Consider the following 25000-nt stretch of genomic DNA (forward strand, 5'->3'; position numbering starts at 1 on the left):
GCACATACCAAGATATTAGCATCACCACCGATTTTAGAAAAAATAATTATTCCATCAGGACCGGTAGTATTATTAAGTGTTCATAAAAATTATTTTGAAAGAATAAACATTAGCATTTCATACTTTTCTGAGACAAATAGCTACAAACGCTGATGACGAAACCGAATTTTTCGTTGTGAAATCAATAAATTCGCATCATGAAAAACATTGTTCCTCGTTATATATCAAACAACACGTATGTGTGTGTGTGAGTGTATGTATGGATGGATGGATGGAGATATAGATAGATAGAGACAGAAAGATAGATAGAGAGATACATAGATAGAAGATAGAGAGATAGATTCATTTTTATATGAATGAAAAGAGAACGTATAAGGATTTCTAAGTGAAACACAATCATCTACCCACGAATGCACTGCAACTAATAGTTGAAACACTTGCAATACGATTAAATTATTTCTGTTCCTTTCACATTTCTCTAATTTTATAATGCGAATGAGTTGTGCGAGCAAATCATTAGTATCAATATGCTTTATGTATATATATATATATATATATATATATATATATATATATATATATATGTGTGTGTGTGTGTGTGTGTGTGTGGGTGTGTGTGGGGGTGTGTGTGTATATGTGTATGTGTGTGTGTGTGTGTGTATATGTGTATATATATATATATATATTATTTTATTTATTTATTTATTTATTGAAAATGGGGCTGTGTACCAAATATTTTCCCTATTTCCTCTCTTACTAGGTAATTTATTATAATTACATACTAATTTTGGCATTTGCATAGTATTTCCTGAATGTTTTTTTGTTGTTACTATATTTGGTTCTATGTCTACCATAACATTTTCTAGGTATTTTATCATGTCTTACAGAGGTTTGATCTTTTTGTATTGATCGAATATTATTGTTAGAGGTAAGGCTAGTTGTATTTCTTGGTTTAATATTATGTGTAGTTTGGATTAATTGCATTTTTGCTATATAAATCTTAAGTTTTATATCTTTTAAATATTTTATATTTTGTTTAAAGCTTCATTATAATAGTCTGCATGATTTTTGAATATTTCTTCATTATGGATAGATCTGAGATTCTAATAGATATACGGTTCTCAAAGCTATTAAGTAATGAAATATGGTTTAAACGAATGTTTATATATTTGAGATATTCGTTAGGTTTATGGCAATGAGTATAAGTGGAGGTATTGAGGTCCAGAGTTACATCTAATAAATGTGCTTTTATAAAATTTATGGTGTAAGTCCCTCATGTTTTCCTATTTTTCCTAAAATGTCTTGCAACAATTCAGATATTGACGTATACTGGAAAAGAGTATTAAAAAGAGGCAACGAAACATCTCAATTCCAAATGCAGCAGAGAAATTTCAAAATACTCCTAGAATGGAAATGGTCAGAAGGTTATAGTCAATATTTATGTTAGAACCTACAGCTAATAGAGTTCGTTAGGCAGTTAATGAGATGTTAATGACCAACAATAAAACATAATATTACCTTCAAAGCACGGCACTCTGTCCTGACCGAACAATAGTATCAAAAACTGACGTTGCGCCGATACAGAACGCATCCATTATTTACACAATGAACAAGAATTACGGTTGGTGTCGCAGAGCGACATATTCTATGTACTTAGATTATAGTTTAAGCAATAAACATACACATGATATACTAATCTACCACATTCTAATCTAGATGCGTTCTCAAACTCTACGATTGATTAGGTAATATAATATTTTCATCTTATGCTCATTATCTTATTGCATTGTATTCATGATAAATATCATCTGCAACCGTGTATATTTTAATATTTCTGTGATACATTTAAGAGGATATCACCTGCTAAAATGGCTGGGAGATACCAGTACAAAGTTACATAATGTCACATCATGAATTATGTAATGGACTTGTATCTAAATTAAGCCATGCTACAGAAACACGTATCGTAATGTTTTAAAATGTTCATTCCTGTTTGTTCACTAAGTATGCACCGTGTAATATGTACCCGTTACACATTTTCCGAGTAGTCTCATTAGCTAAAGTTACACAGAAGTGCTTCCGAGTTGATTTATATCACCTGTGTATTATTATGTGTCTATATTATTATTACATTTATTATTATCATTATTATTGTCATTGTTGTTGTTGTTGTTGTTGTTGTTGTTGTTATCTCTTTATCACTGGTTTTGCTGAAGCTCCTGGAGTTTTGCATGCTATTCATTTTTTCAGCTATCTAATATTTTCCTGATTATTCTGGCCGTGTCTCAGAGGCAAAACTTTTGTAACAGTTCTACTGGCCAATCTATTCTAATTTCCTCTTGATGCCTTCTCACTCTGTTCCCGAAGACCCAATAATAATTGGCACTAACTTCATCTTCTTCATTTCCCATAGCCGAGCTATTTCGTATGTAAGAGGATTGTATCTGTCTATCCTTTCGCCTTCGTTCTTGACTATTCGCAGCTCAAAGAGGTTTACAACATCAACTATATAGAATATGTGGTGCACCTTGCCCACTACCAGTAGGCCCGGTCTGTTATGCACTAGCACAAGATCTGTTTGAATTGGGACGTCTCAGAGAATATTGCTAGTCTCCCACTCTGCAGTTTGTGCCCATACTACGTCTTGCCCTCCCTAGTCCCCACTTTTGCACAGTTTCCAATGGAGCACCTTCTCTACCTGGGCAAGACTAGATCATTCTTTCATCAGACGGGCAATGGTTTAATCCACTCTATTGCAGATGCAGCACACCTCCAGTTCATGGCCAAATCTTGTTCTTGCGCTGCCAGTATAGTGCTAGCGGTTTCTTTTTTACGGCTCTTTTCATCAGCCAATTCCATCTATTTTTTCCAGCAACTTCTGTTCTGGGTACTTTGATTTGATTGCGTAGTCCCTTCTTCTAACATAATTCTTCTTCATGTCCTTTTTTGTACTACTTCCATTGTTTTGCCATTTTTCGTTTTCCTTTCTTTGGTCTCGGTATCTCATTAAGCTCACGAGTTCGATAAGCCCGCAGTTTTCCACACATATCAGTCACTATTTCATCTCTTTATGTAAATGTGATCAATGTCTGCACGTGGACGATGGGCTCAATGCATTAGGAACTCTCTTGACTTCCTGTCCAACTTTTTTAGCTTCTCCTCCATCCACTACAGGATTCCAGCGCCATACCGAACTGCTGCGACTGCGTGCGTGTTTATTGCCGAAATTATGTTTCTGGCATTCAGCTTTGAACCCAATATTATTATCATTACTATTATTACCATGAAAGTATCTCGGATAGTTCTTAATTACGGTTATTCTTTACTGGAAAGCAGGCAACAACAAATCACCAATGGTTTCAAGTAGTGCTTTCTCCTGTGATTCAAAGAGAAAATGCCTTCCTTAGAATGCGAGCTGCACCCAACAATGTTATCAATGTTGTCAGCCGATGGACATAACTGGCCACATTGCCGTGTCTCTATTTATATTAGCGTTGTGCGAGCTCACAGCGCTCACTAGAAATATGACTTATACTTTCTCCCTTCTAAAAGCACATCCTACAGAGTAGCAAGTCAGTGGTTTTTATCAAATTGATATATAGTGTAGTTTGTTCTCAGAGCTTGTTTCTGCGTGCTGGACACTAATGCCGCAGTGGACCTTTTTATGTTTCCTTTCTGCAGACATTACTAGGTTCTATCCCAATCAATCTCATCTTTATTCTTCAAGAACTGACTGCATTTTCTTGTCCTGCTAAATTTCTTTCATCTGTGCTCTCAGGTTTTTCATAAATTGTATATGACCTACGGCTTCGTTCACTTTTACGTTCCCTGCATTTTCACTGCTTCAATAATTTCTTCTTTTTTCCCCTTGACGTACGAAGCCAGGCTATTCTCCTCTTCTTTTACACAACCTTCAAAACACACCAATCCCCGTCCTCTTTCCCTCTTCTTTGCATACAATCTTGACATATCACTCTTCTGATGTATTTCCTTGTTCATTGTCATTAATTTACATGTTCTCCGGTCTGGCTCTTGTAATTCATGCTTCTTCCATAATACAATTCCTACCCCATATCTCATCAAAGCAACCTCCCTCGTGTTAATTGCTCTAATCTTATAGCGGCCATTCAGCTTCGATTGGAGCACAAACCGAGTTCTCTACATTTCTTTCATCTTGTGTTCATTCGTCTTATCCCTTTCAATGATATCCAAGTACTTATATATTTCCTCTCCGACTTCCTTTATAGATTCACCATTTTCCATCATGATCCGATGGCTGTTACTGATTTTCCCCCTTTTGAGAATCATTACACCACATTTCTCGATCCCAAATTCCATCCCAATATCTTTGTAATCACCTGCGAATATATCTTTGTAATCAGTCTTAGCGAATAACTTTAGCCCATAAATAAACCACAGGTTTACTTTCACCTTGCCGAGCATGTACTCTACACGCATCTTTCGCTCGTTAGTGGCAATACGGAAACAAAGTAAAAGAAAAGAAGCGACAGTCTGTCCCCTTGAAAGATTCCTCTTTTGATATTTATCTCTCCCAGCTTATCTTCCCATGCTGTGAGTTTAGTTCGCCACGTTGTCATTGAATTTTGTAACAGCTTCAGGGTATTGTGTGAGACTATAAGCAGAATAAAGCATTCAATAATTCACGAGTGTGTGGCCATGTCATTTGCTTTCCTGTAGTGCACCTCTGCCATCTTGCTATCAGCCAGGTTAGTGTTATCGATTAGTAATTGATCCTTCGTTCCTCTTCGATCCTTCGTTCCTCTTCGATCCTTCGTTCGTCTGCTCTTACGTCCACACCCATTGTTGTTGTTGTTATTATTATTATTATTATTATTATTATTATTATTATTATTATTATTATTATTATTATACAGGTTTACTCGTGAAGATAACTTCGTAATATGTGGTTTATTTTTTGTTACTCTGTAGATGAACATGTTAGTTTTTGTGTTGCGTAATTTTATTAACATTCATTAATATTATATGAATTGTTTAATCGATTCATAAATATATTCAAAATAATTAATTTGCTGTAGCGACTAACTTGGTCGTAATTTATGGTAGTACTTAACTAGGTTAATAGCAAGAACTATAGTTGCAATCGCTTAAAGTAAATGCCAAGTTGTTCGCAGTATTTATATATGTGTATATGTAAAGAAAGAAGTGTCATAAATATCAGTGGTGAACATGGATTTCGAGTAGCTTACCAAAGGAAAACACACGAGGAGCAAATTATTTGTATTGCTTCCAATCTCTAGTACAATATTTCCCAATCAATCCCCAAATCAGAGTACAATTAACGAGTAAAGAAACTATAGCAACTTCTGGAATTTTGCTGCCAGAATAATTGGATATATGCAGAAAGAAAAGTTTTGAATATAGTAACTGTTCGTTCTAATCTATATAAAATAACTGTATTTATTGTTAACACCAGCAAATATTTCCAGTCTGTCTACTAGGCATAAGTTCTACCAGGTAATAATGGGACAATTATATAGCCGATGGACATCTTTAAAAATACCAGGCATGTCTCACTCAAATCAAATAACGATGCAGACATTGATAGCCCGCAGATAACCGTAAATTAAGCTGTCAATATAAAAGCGCATTTATGCTTTCCGTCTTCATCATCTGTCCCTGAGACAAATGTCAATACGCGCAAAAAGAATAATCTCCAGGTTAAGAGAGTTCTTATGAGACGAAGAATAATGGTCTGAAATCGCTGAAATAATGAACGTAATGACATTTGAGAAGTCCTACCACACAAAGGACTTTCAGACATCAACATCCCATTCAGATTTTATTAAGAAAGTGACTGAAACAGTTGAAAATATAAAACCGAACTAACTCTAAGGCCTTTTACAAATTGACAAATGGGTATATCTCGGTGTACAGCAAAACAGGGACATAGTATGAAGAGAACAATTCACTAGTTGCAGACTTACTATATGTGCTAGCACTCTTAAATATGCCGTCAGTGATGTTTTAGTGAAATCCGCTACCATAAAAAATGTTCAGACGGATTTAGTACTGAATCTGTGATGTGTAACAGTTACTCTCACAAGCTGTACTTGAATTACCTACGTATCCCGAGCTGTCAAGGGCCCTAAGCATACCTGAAAGCCACAAGAAGACTTTGATGTGAAATACAAGTTGACTGGAGATAAAACAATATCCAGTTCACTATGGGATTACAGACAGAATACGCAAGACAATGCAGATATCGCAGTCCCAATGTCAGATTCAGTGCTTGACCTGAGAATTAAAATAAATGGCTTTGCATCGTCTAGTATGTGTATTACCAAGTTGGCAACAATGTGCAGGTGATTGCTGATTGGAGTCTAAGATAATTCAGAATGAAGAAAAGGAACCTCACTGTTGCGTAAAGTTAATAAGAGAATTTGAGGCAAACCGCTACATCAAGTAGGCTGCCTTGGAGTAGCAGATCGATTAGTGGGAGATGAGAGAAAGCACGAAAGATATGCATTGATATGGAATATCTTGGAAGGTTTAATACCCAACTTGCTTATTGAAAGCCGTTCCAATCACCGGATTGTTTGCCACTGTGTAGTACCAAAAGTCCTGCCATTTCTGATTTAAAAAAAATAATACTGTAACAGTTATGGTTTCAATGATCTGCAGATTTTGAATGACTTTCCGCAAGGTCTCAGAGATCTAAGATAGTGAAGATGTATTCAAAGAACATAAATTTTATCCTTTCTATCACAAACAATACTAGCTCTGTCCAACACTACTTTCCAGTACTGATTCCGGAGACAGGACAAGGAAGTGAATTTAAAATAAACAAGCATTAGCGCTAATGGCTTTGCCACAGCATGGCCACAGTGTCTGACTGAAACTAATGATGGAATAAAAGAATTTGTTGAACTGAATAGTTTCAAATTGTTATGACAGCTAATGTAGTGAAATGTTTGTTTAAGTCTCCTATTCTATTATTTCTATACATTAATGATCTTTTCTCATTAACATCTAAATATAATCCTATTTATTTTATACTTTTACTACTCCTTAGATTTTGCAATGTTATATGCTGAACAAAGTCAGATTACACCTCATATATTTGCCAAGATAACCAACGATTATAGTGAAATACTTCAACTTTGAACATATTATGACGTATAAATGTATAACTTAACAATAACAATATTATGTGCCCTATCTACCATATTGTAGTCGAATGACAGATCGGGCTCATTCATTGGCAGTGCTAGGAGACAGAAAAGAAACTATAATTGCACAGTGTATAAAACTAACGTCAACTGGATTATAGCAACACATACATTTTAACTAAAATATGCTTCTGATATCATTAAAATCATAATACTCATGCCATAATTTTGATTTCCTTTATTATTTTTACATGCCTTACACCTATGCACATTGTACAATTTTACGTTTTGTGAAATTCTGTACTGTTATTAAGCACGGGCTGATTCAGCTAATCACGCTCATCTCAAATAATATCATTACATTATTCTTATTATAGCTGATGCTGTCTTTGTTGCTCTGGTAATTAATTTACATTATAGTGACAATCGCCTCTTAGAACCCATATTTACTCTTCTCTCTTCAAACATCGATGTAGGTGGTCTTATTTAAATGTTTGTTGGCAAAAAAATAATAAATAAATAAAAGCAAAACGCTTCCAATAAAACAGCTGACTATTTACGAAGCGAAGCACTTGCAACGGAGAACAACAACAATGATAATAAAAAATACTGATGACGATGATGATGATGATGATGATGATGATGATAAACTCCTTGGAAAGAAAGAATAACGACGAAACCAAGAGGACGGAGAAATATCAGGAACTAGAATGGAAATAGAGATGTTTAAAAAAGGAAGGGATAACAACTGTTCTTGAAGAGCTGAAACAAAGACTGCAGCCTAAAGCGCCAAAGAGCAAGAGATATGAACAAAACATTGAACAACATAAAATCAAGAGATTGTTCCAACAACACCAAAAAGGAGTCTATCAACAGCTGAATAGAAACGTTAACAGCAGTGAGAGACCTGACATTGAAGAAAGTAGAAGGCTTTGAAATAACACCTGGGATAATAGAAGCAAATATTACAAAAATGCTAAATAGTTGGAGGAATTAAAATCGGAAACATGAAGTGACACAGAACAATTATTGGAATAATGACTAATTATTAGAATAACATTAAAGATCTCAAACTGGAAATGCTGCGGATCGTATGAGGGACAAATATATTGGTTGAAAAGTTTCCAAGCACTACACAGAATAATAGTCACACAAATGGATAAAATTATCAACAATGGCGCGCAAAATCCAGAGTGTCTGACAAGTAAGACATTTCGTTGCCGAAAGGATCCCACTAAAGGCAATGCAGTGGATAATTATCAGCGTATCACCTTCCAGATGTGAAAGCTGGTGAGAGGAATAATATCTAGTAATGTTTACAACTTTCTGGAAATAAATGACAAACTGCCAGTGGAACAGAAGGGATGCAGAAAGAAAAGCCGAGGAACAAAAGGCCCAGTTCTGATAGACACAATGTCATTGAACTACTGCAGGGAAAATCTTACGCATCGTGGATCGATCAAAAGAAAGCGTATGACATGGTTCCCCATTCATGGATTTTAGAAAGCCTTTAGCTGACAGAGGTGTCTGATAATATTTCAAATATTGTTAGATCAATGAAGGACGGGAATAAAGAGTTAACTTTATGTGGGAAAGTTTAGGTGAGGGTTCATATCAAGAGAGACATATTTCAGCCTATTATTATTGCTGTTTGTAATTTGTATCATACCCCTCGCTCAGATATTACGAACAGTGACATCGAAATACACCTTGAACAGTGGAGGGTAATTAAATCATTTGTTTTATATGAATGACTTAAATATCTATGAGAAGGCCGAGAGTGAAATAGATGGCCTAGTTTTAACAGTGCAGATATTCAATAAAGAAATCAGCAAGGAATTTGGGACTAAGAAGTGTAGTATACATAAAATACAAAAAAGGCAAAGTAGTGTCGCCTGATGGTGTACAACTACCAAACCGTGAGGAAATCAAGGATACTGAGGCTGATGGCTAAAACTATCTTTTTATTTTAGAATATGACGAAATCAAGTAAAGTGAAGTAAGGAAAGCCTTAGGCAATTACCACATGGGCTGTTTCCTTAATGCAATATGGAGGAAGTATTGTTAGGTGGACAAAGAACGCGATTGAGGAAATGGACAAGAAAACCAGAAAAGCGATGACAATTAACAACAAATTACACCCCAAAACCAATATTGACAGGCTGCGTGTACTTAGGAACAAGGAGGCAAGAGGCCTCGTAGGATGCAAGACTTGTGTTGTCAGCGGGAATAACAGTCTGGTATGGCACACCAAACAGCAGAGTGAATCCTAGTTTGCTGCTGTTATAATTAACAATACAATACCTATCGAAAATATGATGCACCCACAAACATTTAGGAAACAAGATAGAAGAAAATATACATAATTAGAAGATAAATTTACTGCATGGAAAATACCTCAAAGAAATAGAAAGTAAAAACAAGGCCGCCACTTGGAGATGACTAAGAAAATGTGATCTGAAAGGATGCAGTTAGTCATTGATATGTAGCGCCCAAAAACAAGCTCTCAGAATTAATTACACCGAGTGGCAGCAAAAAAGATACAATAACATACATTGTGAATAAGTATAGCAAGTTCGCCCAAAAGCACTACAAAACGAAGCACGATAACGTGGCTAAGTTTGTTCCCTGAAGATTATGTGAAAAGCACGGCCTGGACAGGTTACGGAATGGGTACGAACATGAACGAGAAAGAGTCACCGAGAACAATCAATATAAGACACTGTGGGATTTTACAATCCAATGTGAATCTCTAATCATTGGTCTTAGGCCAGACAGAGTTGTAGTAGATAAAGGAAAAAAGTATACCGAGGTTATAGATATTGCAATACCTGGGGATGCATGCATAAGCGACAAAAAACTAGAAAAGGGTGAAATGTACAGACTACTATGATACGAAATTGCAGGATTGTGGGCTGTGTGGAGTGTCTGTCATGCCAGAAGTTATTGGGGTACACGGAACATAAATGTCGGAGAAATCGGAATTGTCATAAGAGCAGGGCAAACACCAAAAATCGCTCTGCTGAGGACAGCTAGGAGTTTGAGACTGGTACTGAATATCAATAATTAACATTCAATTATCATAGGTTATAATTTGCAGAAATAGACTCTGTGAGACTTCTGACAACAGGCTGCTGTTTGCACTCACAGAATCAACCAGAAGAAAGAAGACCGAGTGCTCTGAAAATTAAAATAATAATAATAATAATAATAATAACAACAACAACAACAATAACAATGATAATAATGATAATAACCGTTTAAATTTTGCCACAAGAGGAACAATTTTAGGAAGAAGGTGTTAGTCGATTTTATTGATCGGAGTACCTTAGTGGCTACTTTAATTTATCGACCCCGGTAATATAAATAGTAAAAGTGACTGTGGCCATACTTGAACTCAGTGCGTAAAGAACCACAAGAATATCGCTAGAACGACAATCATAAAATAATAAACACAGCAACAACATTAATAATGTTTGCTGTTTTATAAGCTATGAAATAAATGTATTAAAAAAGTGTCTACTAAGCCTTGAAATTTCTTAAATAAAAAGAATAAAAATTATTTAATCATGTTAAAAGAATTTCTGTTTTTTTTTTTTTTACTTCACTTTTATACTTTGTTTTCTTGATATTGAATATTTTTCCAATTCGTATCTAAGAGGTTTTTGGTTTGTTGGCTTGCTTTTCAGTTTTTTAGACGGTTTCTCTTTAGAATGTTTTTTTAACCCACATGCATAGAATAATTGAACAAATAGAAATTGTACAATTGAAAATTTAACAAAGAATGGGAATTAAAATAATAAGTAAATGACTACAGAACCGTGTTATTTCTTCATTAGCAATTCTACTCAAGAATGCTATATCAATGTTAATTTGATTATTGTTTTATCTATTTGATTAGTGGAATACATATTTATTTATTTGTTTGTTCGCGTATTGAAATTCGATTTGAATATTTGTGATTTTCATTTGTACTTTTATCTATTTGGATAATCATCTTATTTTTTGATTCCTAATTCAATTTTATTTTTACACTTGCTTACAATTCTCATTCACAACTCTTCTCTCAAATACTCACCGACTCCCTTTGTATATTTTCGAAATATCATTTTTTTATTATTTCAAATTCATCTATCATTTATTGTGACTTTTCTTCAGAGAGTTGTTAATAATGTAGTACAAATGCAGAAATTTTGAAAAATGTTTACATGCTATTTTAAACGTTTATATCACGATATCATGAAATATTGAATCTACGCTACGTATTGGTAGCAAATTCAAAAGAAAAAGAAACACTGCATTTAAATAAATATTTGTAAATTCATTGAAAGCAAATTTAACATGTTTCTTAAAAGAAAATATTATGATACATAAATCAATTTTCAAATAATTTAGAATACACTTCCTAACGCAAAACAGAAGTTTCCAAACATTGAATACAGCAAATTTTAGCTAACATGTTTGTTTGAGTAAAATACTTAACTGAGTGTACTGAATTACAATTTATCTTTGCAACATATAGTATTTACCCTCAATAAATTTGTCTCTATTACAATACTGATATGCAATATTTTCCAGCAAGAAGGCTAAGAATGTCCATATAAAACATCCTATTAAGATGATTGGTGACGTATGTGAAAAATGGCCACGTACGTAGTGTTATTTAGTTTCTCAAGACAATAAGAAGCGTAAGGAACGATTTCTATAAACATGTCTACGCAATTTAAAGCATCGTTTCAAAAATGGCTTCAGAAACTGGAATATATTACGTAAGGTCACATTCTGTAGGTGCATAAATGTAAATCATTCTAAAAATAGAGAATTCTAGAATGAATATAATCATTTCAAATCCCATATACAATGTCGTGATATTATCGACGACTATCTATGGAATTTGCATAAGAACATTATGCCGTTTACATAGGAGTCAATTATCCCGTATACGTTAGGCAGAATATGTGTGTGTTTGTGTGTGTGTGTGTGTGTGTGCGGGGTTGCTAGCATCTTGTAAGAAGCAGATAAGTGCATGCTTACCGAATTTGTTTAGTGCTACTTTTTTCCCTTATGTGATCAAATTTCTTTTCCTTCAGGAGTGTCCCACGGACTGGACATATTGTGTCTCTCTCAACTATCGCTTTCTGTTTGCAATAGAAATATTTTTCCAGCGCTCGCTATTTTACGCTCGTTATGGTCTAACGACCCTCCTTGTTTATTTTCGTTCAGTTTCCTTGTATATCTTCACTGCCCTGTATTTGTTCCCAACTTTAACCCTTCATAAATCCCAAATTTAATTTTAGTGGTTATGGGAGCAATTGTCTTCGGAGACTCATATTGTCGTTCAATGCTAGAATGAGGAGTAGATAGACAACTGACAACGGATGAAGAGTCGTGCTTTACCTTATTTAACCTTGCATGTATATATATATATATGTGTGTGTGTGTGTGTGTATGTATGTGTGTTTGTGTATACATACATACATTCATATATATATATATATATATATATATATATATATATATTTATGCACACACACACACACACACACACAAACACACACACACACACACTCAGTGTCACATTTATGGTACCATTTTTGCTATAATACCAAGAACGTACCCGGTGGCTCAGAGAAACAGTTGTCTATAATAAAGTATAAAAATACAACTAATGTTTTCTACGATTTATAAAGTGGTTTGTTATCAAGAGGGTTTGTTTACAATTAAATTGTACGAACTTATTGCGCTATATAATGAATGTTGAAAGCTACAATATAATGCTTTCATAGGATTACAAAATTCTTTTCTCCTCTTCTAGTCATTGTGCTAACAGTGACATTTATGCCAATGGTCGATCCAAGCAACAATTCATATTTCTACTCTAACTGTTGACTGTTAAAGTATATGAAATTGCATAATATTTTCTGTTTAATGCTCTTCTGTATAACATGTTATACGTATAAGTTAAACAATTTCATATATTTGATTGTCTGCGCCATACTTTTCTTCCCAATCTAAGGGAAATTCTGGACTGAATTTGTATATATATATATATATATATATATATATATATATATATATATATATATATATATATATATATATATATATATATATATATATATATATATATATATATATATATATATATATATATATATATATATATATATATATATATATATATATATATATATATATATATATATGTATATATATATATGTATATATATATATATATATATATATATATATATATATATATATATATATATATATATATATATATATATATATATATATATATATATATATATATATATATATATATATATATATAAATATAATAATAATATTAGGGACAAAATCCAAAATTACAGGTAAAAAAAACTCAATTAAAATCAATTTATAAAAAATTTAAATTAAATTGATCCTTATAGCTAAAGTATATATAAAATATATAGTTTTAGGGAAAATAACCAATTTTCAAGAACTCATCGATGACAATCCACTATCACATATAGAAAAATTAATAATTAAAAGCACAATAAATGAGAATAATATAAAGTAAAGTAAATATCATAATATAAATATAATAAAAAGATTACACGTATTTCATAACCAATTTTCAAATAGAAAAGAAATTTAAATCGATTAAAATCAATTGAAATTATCGAAAATAAGTTCTATTCAAAAATATAGCTACTCGTCAGATCGTAAGTAGAACAATAATTAGATATATATCTCAACCAACAATAAGTACCAAATGAATTAATATGAAATACTTATTATATAAAGATAGAAAAGTTATTTAAAAAATATCATAATATCAAAATAATAACCATTCAATAATCATCCCTTCATCCATTATAATAACATGTATATTATATACAAAAAATATCTTATATAAATTATCATTGTTTTAAATTATCATTGTTTTAAATTATCATTGTTTTAAATACAAGTTGAACGAAGTTTAAGTTTAAAATAATAATGAAGATAAAATTAGTACATATTTAACCGGTGTAATAGTTAAAGCTATACTATTTAAAGCTAAAGACGTTTATTTAATTATAATTAAAGATCAATTGAATAATAGAAAAATACAAAAATACAAGATTATTTATTTCTACAAACGTAATAATAAAAAATATGAATGAAAAAATTATGAATGGAAAAAATTATGAATGAAAAAATTAGGAAAGAAAAAATTATTAAGAATAAAAGGTTAAACTTTATATATATATACAAAGTTTTGATTTTTAAAAACTTTAACGATATTAAAAGCTATAAAGATTAATAATTAATCAAATAATATTAATCAAAAATAATCGAGAATATATCAACACTATTCCAATCGAAGTTCTAATATTATGTTGAAATGAAACTATAACTTCTAAATAATTTAGTGTTAAATAAGTTATCTATTAAAATAATCTATAAAGAACCAAATGAATGGTATGAAAACAAGAATACATATTATTTTCAAATAGTAGAAAATCTTTAGCAAAGTGAAAACAGTACTTATCCAAATTTTTCCGTAATTCAAACTGAAAACTAAGACGTTATCTAATAGCTATAGCGTTTTAAGCAAGAGTTCGCGCGAAAATACTACGTTAAAAAAGAACGTTAAAATAGAGAATAGAATACGAAAGCATGAATGAAATAATAATATTTAAATAAATGAATGAAAAATTTAAAATTTATATAACTAACAACATAAAAAGAACAAAAAACTATAGTTATCTTATAAACCATATTAATAAATATTAAATTCTAATATATAATAAAAAAATAAAAATATTAATAGTCGTAAATTAAATAATATTATGAAATAAACTAAAATACTACTATTGATTTAGTCTTATCAAAAGCGTAGTGTCATTGTAATATAAAACCTTAAACTTACTAAAATATTAACCTACCAATAAAAACAAAATATAGCTACTAGAATAATTAAATAGATACCCCAACACACACCCTAATACATACATACATATATATACATACATACATACACATATACATATATATATATATATATATATATATATATATATATATATATATATATATATATATATATATATATATATATATATATATATAATACAAAGAATATATATACATGTATACACACATATATGTACATACTTACATCTACATGTGTATATACATGCATATCAGGGTACAGGACGTTAGAACAATAAACCACAGACAACGGAACGAACACATAGGAAAACGGAAAGCCCCTTGGAATATCCCTTCATCAGCTGTCTCTATTCTATCTAGACGTTTCGAAGACCAGACAGGACGTACTCTAGAATAGTCTCTTCCTGAGTAGTGGATCAACCAACTACACAGAGGATTCCAAGGTGGCAAACACAAACCAAGACAGGAAAAAATGGACAGTGAAAACAACATTCAAAAGCCGTACGGCCAAACGCAAATCTGAGGTAGAACGCTAGTAGTTCGTCTTGACTTCACAGCGGCTGGAGTGAAAAGAAAGCTGACCACAGGTCACACGAGAGCAGAGAGGATGGTGGAGGGAGGAAATGGAACAAGGAGGAAGGGACAGAAGCAGTGAAGTAGAGGCCAGGACAGAAGGGTAGATAGGAAGATAGAGGAAGACAGATAGATAAATAGATAGAGAGGATGGTGGAGGGAGGAAGTGGAACAAGGAGGAAGGGACAGAAGGGTATAGCAGTGAAGTAGAGGCCAGGACAGAGGTATAGATAGAAAGATGGAGGAAGACAGATAGATAAATAGATAGAAAGATAGATAGATAGATAGACAGATAGATAGATAGATAGATATATAGATAGATAGATAGATAGATAGAAAGATAGTCACGTCAGAATAATAGTAGACTTACTTATATATATATATATATACATATATATACATATATATATATATATATACATACATACATACACACACATATACATACATACACACACATATATACACTTACATGCATATACAAATATACATACTTATATATAAAACACATATAAACATATATACATACGAATATACAAAATAATATACGTATATACACACAACATACACACATGTACCTACCAAAATATACATATAAATACAAATACACTCATACATACATATAATAAATAAAGAATAATATATATAAATACACACTCATCCTCCCATGCTCTCAAATATACATATTATATAGATACACATATACAGACATATATACATACACATAAAAATACACACATATATACAGAAAAAAACATGCATATATATATACATATATACATATATACATATATATACATATATATATACACACATACATAAATATATATATATATACACCTATATATATATACCTACTAATTTATATAGACAAATTACACACACTCACATATATACTTATACCCATATATATACATATATATACACATTTACATAAGTACATACATAAATATACATATACATATGCACAAAAATACTCATAACTATATATATAAAAAAATATATAAAATATACACACAAATAAAAATTCACTCAAATAAATATATAAATAAGGAATATTCTAAAACAAAACTACACTCACGCACTCACTCACACGCACAATATATATAAATATACATCTATACTCACAAATATATATCTTTATACATACATGTAAATACAAATATACACTCAATATACACAAACATATATCTAAAAAAAAAACAACATATATATACACTTAAACCTATATAAATACATACGTAAACATATATACATACACCTAAAAATATACATACATACTAATGCATATAGACTAAAACACACACCCTCATATATATATACATATACATGCATATACACATACCCATATAAACAAAGATACAAAATTATTAGCTAAAGTTTTTATATAAATAAAGTAGTTTATGTCTACATTTTATTTTTCGTTCATCAAAAGAATTAAGTAAATTATTATCCTTATGAAATAATATCTCTTTAAATTCATTATTACATAAATTACAAAAGTTATTACCTATATGATAGGATTTAGCTTTACAAACTATCTCCCATTTTAAAATATATTTAATATTTTTAGCTTTAAATTCCCAAATATATTTACTGAGGCCAGTAGAATTTATTAAATATCTATTCTTAAATGAGTGCATATGTTGAGCTACTCTTAATTTAATTTTATTAGAAGTCGAACCTATATAAATCTTATTTAAATTATAACCATTATGTTTATTTTCATTCAATAATTTCACTATACATTTATACACTACATCTTTCAAATTACATTTATTATTAGAATTACATTTAGTTTTATCTAAACATGTACAATTAATTATATTCTGGTCAACATTATTACTATTAAAATTAATATTAAAATAATTATTAAATTTAAATTTGTAGTAATTATTTAACTTAAATTTATTAAAAGAAGAGATAATATTAGCAACATTATTAGTAGTGGAATAACCTACACCAAAATTATTTTTAGTAAAGATATAATGATATTTTTTATTATCTCTAAGGAATAAATCAATAACTTTAAAAACTTCATTAATAATGTTAGTTTTAACTTGAACACCGTATGGAATAATTAACCAGAGTTTGTTCTTATTATAGATATTATTGAATTTATTATTAATATTATTAAATTTATTATTATCATTAAAAAATTAAAATAATATTTAAAAGTGTTTCCATTAAAATTAAGTTTATGTTTAGGTAATTTATTATAATACCGATTATTCTTATTATTCTTATTATTACCTAAGAAGACATTATCATGAGTATAAAAGTTATGTTTATTAAAAAGGTCATTATTATTATAATTATTATTACTACTATTATAAAAATAATTCGGATTATTAAAAAAGTTTATATTATTAGTATATCCCGCTTCTTGCAGGGCTTTATTATAATAAGGTGCATGTTTTTCAAAAATCTCTATATTAGAAGATAGTAAAGATATTCTCTTACCTATAGTAAATGTTAAGGATTTTTTAACTGAGGGTGGGTGATTGCTTTTAGCATGAATGTATTTAATATTTTCATTAATCTTATGGTAAGGTTGGGTATTACCAGTAGATAAATTAAAATTAGCATCTAAATAATTAACGTTATAATACTCATTATAAATAGTAATCTTTAAACCATTTCTTTTAAAAAAAACTATATATTCTCTTCTTATATAATTCTAGTTGTCTATTAGTGCAATTTTTAGTAAGTAATAAAAGGTCATCCCTATATAAACCACCCTCAAATTTTAAGTTTTCATGTTCAAGTTCAGATAATAAATATATACCTACTAAATCAGTTACCTGTGCTGAATCATTGGTATATCAAAATGATCTCTGGTATCTTTTCTAGCCCACAATTTATTATCATATTTAATCAATGATTTCCTAGCCATTTTAACTGCTTTTACTTCATCGTTAGTCATACCTACTTTCTTCATAGCAAAAATTAGGGCCTTATTTAGTACAATTTCATTTATAGAAGAATAATAATTGTCAATATCAATTTGAATAAATTTATACCTATATTTATCATTAATACTATTAAACCAATTTAAAGTATCTACTGTGGAATTCCATAATTTAAGATAATTAATTCCATTTAATTTGTTAATATATTTATCTAAAATTATTTTACTTAATTTACCTAGATCTGACTTACAAGGACAAATAAGCCTAACTTTAGGGTCAGAATAAAAATTATCTATGGTCTTTTAAAGTAATTCTAGGGTGCATCGATACATAAGGTTCTGTCTTACTATCAAGTTCGTATTTAAACATTATTAATTTAGAGGCCTTATTAATCAAATTTAAAGTATTTTCTGGAACTATCTTATATTTTTTATTAATTTCTTTCTCTAATAAATAATCATATAGTTTTACATCTAGTTTATATAAGTTCCTAGTTTTATCAGATTGTACAATAATACCATCCATATTTCTAAATTGTTTAATTTTAATGGCTAAATTTCTTAAATAATCATTATGTCTATTTGGATATTTATGAAATTTAATATTTTCCACTACTTTCCAAATACTATCCTCTAAAATTTGTAAATCCCTATTATACGGTGGTTCTTTTCTGGATTTAAATTTAGAATTAATGTAATTTAAATTATCTACATCATGAACATTAGTAATATTATGAATATTATTAAAATAAGCTTTCCATTTCATTCTAGTAGTAAATTCTTTAATATTATTAATAAGTTTCAAAATATATTCCTTTCTAGATGGTATGGGGATATCCTTCAAAGATGAATTCCAAAACAGTGGCTCGATCCTACCTGTAAATTCCATAATCAACGAAAAATTGAAAGTTAAATACAAACAACAAACGTTAATTATAAATTAGAAAATAATAAAACAATGATAATTTATGTAAGATGTTTTTTGTATATAATATACATGTTATTATAATGGATGAAGGGATGATTATTGAATGGTTATTATTTTGATATTATGATATTTTTAAAATAATTTTTCTATCTTTATATAATAAGTATTTCATATTAATTCATTTGGTACTAATTGTTGGTTGAGATATATATCTAATTATTGTTCTACTTACGATCTGACGAGTAGCTATATTTTTGAATAGAACTTATTTTCGATAATTTCAATTGATTTTAATCGATTTAAATTTCTTTTCTATTTGAAAATTGGTTATGAAACACGTGTAATATTTTTATTATATTTATCTTATGATATTTACTTTACTTTATATTATACTCATTTATTGTGCTTTTAATTATTAATTTTTCTATATGTGATAGTGGATTTTAATCGATGAGTTCTTGAAAATTGGTTATTTTCCCTAAAACTACATATATATATATATATATATATATATATATATATATATATATATATATATATATATATATATATATATATATATATATATATATATATATATATATATATATATATATATATATATATACATACATACATGTATATATACACATATATATATATATATATATATATATATATACATATATACATACATATATACATATCTATATCTGTTTCGATATATATATATATATATATATATATATATATATATATATATATATATATATATATATATATATATATATACATGAAAGCTTGTAAGGGTAGTATATTAATGAGTACGTAGTGTTTTTATTATGAACTTTTGAATGATGAAATATTGTAGTTCACTCATAATTATTATATTGTTCGTTAAATTAAATTCAACCGTGTTTCGCTTTTGAGAGAACCGAACTATTTTTTTTATTATAGTCGTAACTATGGAAGATTGGTGGTATTATTATTTGCATGGACTTAAAGATTAATCGCTATTTAGTATATAATTTAGTTATTGTACGTTTACTATTAATACCGATACAGATGTACATAGGTTTAAATGTTTCTTGTTTAATATTAAAGTTCGTGTTTAATCATGCCTAAATTGTGTTTGAATGAATATGGTTATTAAGATTTCACCTTTAGTATACCATGGAAGACCGTAGGGAATAAAATGCATGATTTAAGATTTTGGTCGCTTTTAGTTACATATTTAGGAGTTGGATATTGATTTACTTATTCAATTTATTTACAGATACTGTTTGTTATACATAAGGTAAATTTATTTTAAAGATGTGGTTTCTTAGGTATGTTTGTTCCCAAACAACACTTATTTTCGTGCTGTTGAGACCGCCGGATTGAATGGTACTGCCCAGGTGTCAAAACCATAAAGATATTCGTGGGGAAGTAGGTGAAGGAAGTATGTTGGATTGTCGGTATGTCATCTTTTATATATATATATATATATATATATATATATATATATATATATATATATATATAGGTAGATAGATATATAGATAGATACATACATACATACATACACACACACACACACACACACACACACACATATATATATATATATATATATATATATATATATATATATATATATATATATATATATATATATATATATATATATACAAATAGAGAGAGAAAGGGAGAATGACAGACAGGCAAATAAATAAATAGCTAGACTAATTTTCGTTTACGAATGGTGTATAAATTATATAGAGGATTGAAGATCACATTTGAGAAACTAAGTGTTGAAAGTACATCTTCAATCGTTATAGGAACTGTTTGATGTTTACATATGTAGAGCTTTATCTAAATAATTGATGTGTCTCTAGGTAAAGTGCTGATTTTACATAAGAAGGGAACATGAAGCTTCTTGAAAATGGGGACCATTTGCAGATTGGTAGACATCTTCTGTCGGATAGCTTCAGGAGTGCCTCAAGCCTCAGTTTCCTGTGTTGCATTCAACTACTTGATGAATGAAAAATGTATAAACAAATGATATAAAGTATACTGAATGCAAAAACAAACGGGAGACAACCAGAAATTCCATAATTCTTCATCAGTTATCGACCAATGTTACTCTTCAGTTTCGCGCCTATAATGAAAATATTGAGTGGTTCACGAAAAAAAAATCCGCATGTAATATGCACATTTCCGAGTCAGAGATTCACTAGGAATCCGTGTTGTATAAATTCTCCGGCTTCATGGACAGTACGCCGGTCCATCTTAGCATAACCAATTTGTGCCTTCTGAGTAAAATGCAGCAAGGAGGAAAGAAGGTGTTTTGCTCAAGTACTCAACGAATCAACGCATCCCACGATACCGAGTGTAGAATTCACTATCCTTGGTGAATCATTGGTGCAACACGCTAAACACACATCTCCACACGCACGCACCCCCCCCACACACACAAACACACACACACCTACGTATCATTAATCCGTTATCAACTCACAATGTTTTGATCGACCCGAAGCTAAAGCAGAAAATATTTGCCGAAGGACTGAATCCGGAACCATGTAATTGGAAAGCAAACTTCTTACCACACAGTCAGGAAATCAAGAGGAATGCATCATAGCGTGTGGTTTATACTTGCTTCTGAAAAAATGCTGTATAATCAGTAGCCACAGTATAATCAGTAACAATGACAACACAGAATCATGGCCATTTTTCACGGGCCGTAGTTTGTTTTTATATAATATTATATTACACTATATATATTCAGAAATCATGACGCTTCACTAGAGCAATGTGTCTAGTTGAATGAATAGATAGGAGACACACAGTCAAATATATTAATGCATATATATATATATATATATATATATATATATATATATATATATATATATATATATATATATATATATATATATATATATATATATATATATATATATATATATATATATATATATATATATATATATATATATAACATGAAATAACTCTATTATGGTTTTTATTATAGTCTAAGTTGTACACTGAAATACATGAGCAGGCTTTTATCACTGTACATAGCTGATTGTAATCAATATCATCAACGATATTATCTTGGCCTATATTTTTACTTTATCTGGAATCATATCTCTGTACCTATCTTTAATAATACGAACTTTAAATGTTTTTATCATCAATAATATTTATCCGTCATCATCATTATCTGCATTATCATTATATTTTACATCTTTGCTCCGATTAATTATATTTTCAAACATTACATTTATTAATATTGTTATTATTCGCGGTAATATTATAATTCATACAACTATCAATATTATGATCTCATTAATATCATCATTAGAATTAAATTTATTACCGATGTTATTGCTGTTTCCATCTACAATATTAATGCCATTATTCTAATTATCATTGCTTTTGTTGTTATTGTTACTGTTGTTATTCTTGTCCTTGTTCGTTTTCTTTTTGTTCGTCTTCTTCTTCTCATACTTGTTAGTGTTGTTGTTATTATTATTATTATTATTATTATTATTATTATTATTATTATTATTATTATTATTATTATTATTATTATTATTATTATTTTTATTATTATTATTATTATTATTATCACCATCATCATCATCATCTTTATCAATATCATCATAATCGATAATAATAAGTCTAATGATGGGGATGACAACGACGACGACAACAACAACAACAACAACAATGATAGACCTTTCTACTATAGGCACAGTGCCTGAAATTTGTGGGAAAGAGTATAATTGATTACATTGACGCCAGTGTTTCACTGGTACATATTTTATCGATCTCGAAAGAATGAAAAGCAAAGTTGACCTCGGTGGAATTTGAACTCAGAACGTCGCGACGGGCAACATACCGCTAAATACTTCGCGCGTGCTAACGATTCTGCCAGCTCACCAAGAAATAGCCTTTTATATGCACGGCAGAACAGTTAGCAATGAAGACAAAATATGTGAAGTACAGAACGTGAAGCACAACGGGAGAGCGACATATGTAGAATGAGTGAGAGGGTGAAACAATGTGGCACTTTGCTACTGAATACCCGAATTTGGCACAACGTATGTAGAAAAAGATGATAGGACACTTTGGCAACAATGATCCATTTGAAGTTATGTAGTAATTATGCTAAAAAAATATTAAGGAAGTCTTATGACTAAATCCAAGAAGGAGATTACTGAGAATGAGGAAAGCAGTGATTCATTTAGACCATCAGCTTAGACATTGGAAATATAATATTCTTGTTGTGAATGGAAAAGAAAAACCATGCTTCCTAATCCGTATAGAGTGTTTTAGAGACAACAGGACTGAAGAGATAGAAGGCCAAGTGATCAACTATGAATAATTGAAGTGGGAAATTCGCTGGTTGTAGGCAATGAAGCGGGTAGGCGTTATACCAATTGTGTATGGTGCAATTGGGAGTGTTATTATTCAGAAAGGAATACTCCTGCTCACCGTAGCTATTTGTTATAACCTTGATCCCGTTCTCTGTAGGTCTACGCAAAGGTAACGTGCATTACGAACTGAGGAAAACTGGACCTCGTCTCAAACACTTTCCATACATGGATGATTTAGAATTGTTTGCAAAAACAGAGAATTGAAACGTAGAGGCAGTTTGAGAATGTAATGATGTGTAAGGCTAAAGGAATGGAATTCGGGATCTCAAAGTGCGCGATGTTCACAGTGTGACAGGGTAAAGAGCAGACTGAAATGACATAAAATTGCAAAAGTAGAGAGCGAAAGGGAAACTTGGGATTTTGGAGATGTCTGCTGTGCACTTCAAGCGTCTCAAATTTGAACATCTCAACAAGTAAGTTGTCGCTGTAGGTCACTATAGTGGATGCATTCTAAAATGGACACGAGCGGATATGGACAAACTCGATCGCACAACCCAAAAGACGATGCTAAGAAAAGGCGCCCTTAATGTTAAGGCCACCCTGCCCAAGATGTATATGAAGAGACGCAAGTCTGATAAGCTTACGGAAGTTTTCCGACACTGAAAGAAGAACCTTGATGCGCATACACCCACATACACAAATACACGCGCACGCACACAGAGGCACATCTCTCTCTCTCTCCCTCTCACTGTCTCTCTTTCTCTCTATCTCTCTTTATATATATATATATATTATGTGCTTGTTTTTCCCATAAAGTGAGGCATCACTAATTGTACACAAACCTATGACTAGCTGCACTGAAGTAAATATTCTCACTCGTTGTGGTAAACGTGACAACCGTCTTCGTTCATCGCATACCAGTTATATCATCTAATCTCCAATTCAAATTAATGCCCTTATAGTTTCCTATCCCAATTTCTTTTGACATGAACATTAATAAATTTCAAGGCCAATCACCAAAATTTGCTTGATTGCAACTTGAAGAACAAACAGAAGTTTATATATGTAATCCATCTTTTTACTACTTGAATTAATAGATGTTTTTCTCCTCTATAATACACACATACAGGACGAGTAAACCTAAATCTGACAGGACATAGCA

At 30.4% G+C, this 25000-nt stretch overlaps 1 protein-coding gene across 3 annotated transcripts in view; it reads left to right on the top strand.

The window, feature by feature from the left end:
• The window catches only part of LOC106884018 (uncharacterized), a 1573201-nt gene that overhangs the window by 911780 nt on the left and 636421 nt on the right, over window positions 1–25000 (top strand). The window lies entirely within an intron of this gene.

This window comes from Octopus bimaculoides, chromosome 1, assembly GCF_046866305.1.
Source record: "Octopus bimaculoides isolate indiv1 chromosome 1, ASM4686630v1, whole genome shotgun sequence".
NCBI lineage: Eukaryota > Metazoa > Mollusca > Cephalopoda > Octopoda > Octopodidae > Octopus > Octopus bimaculoides.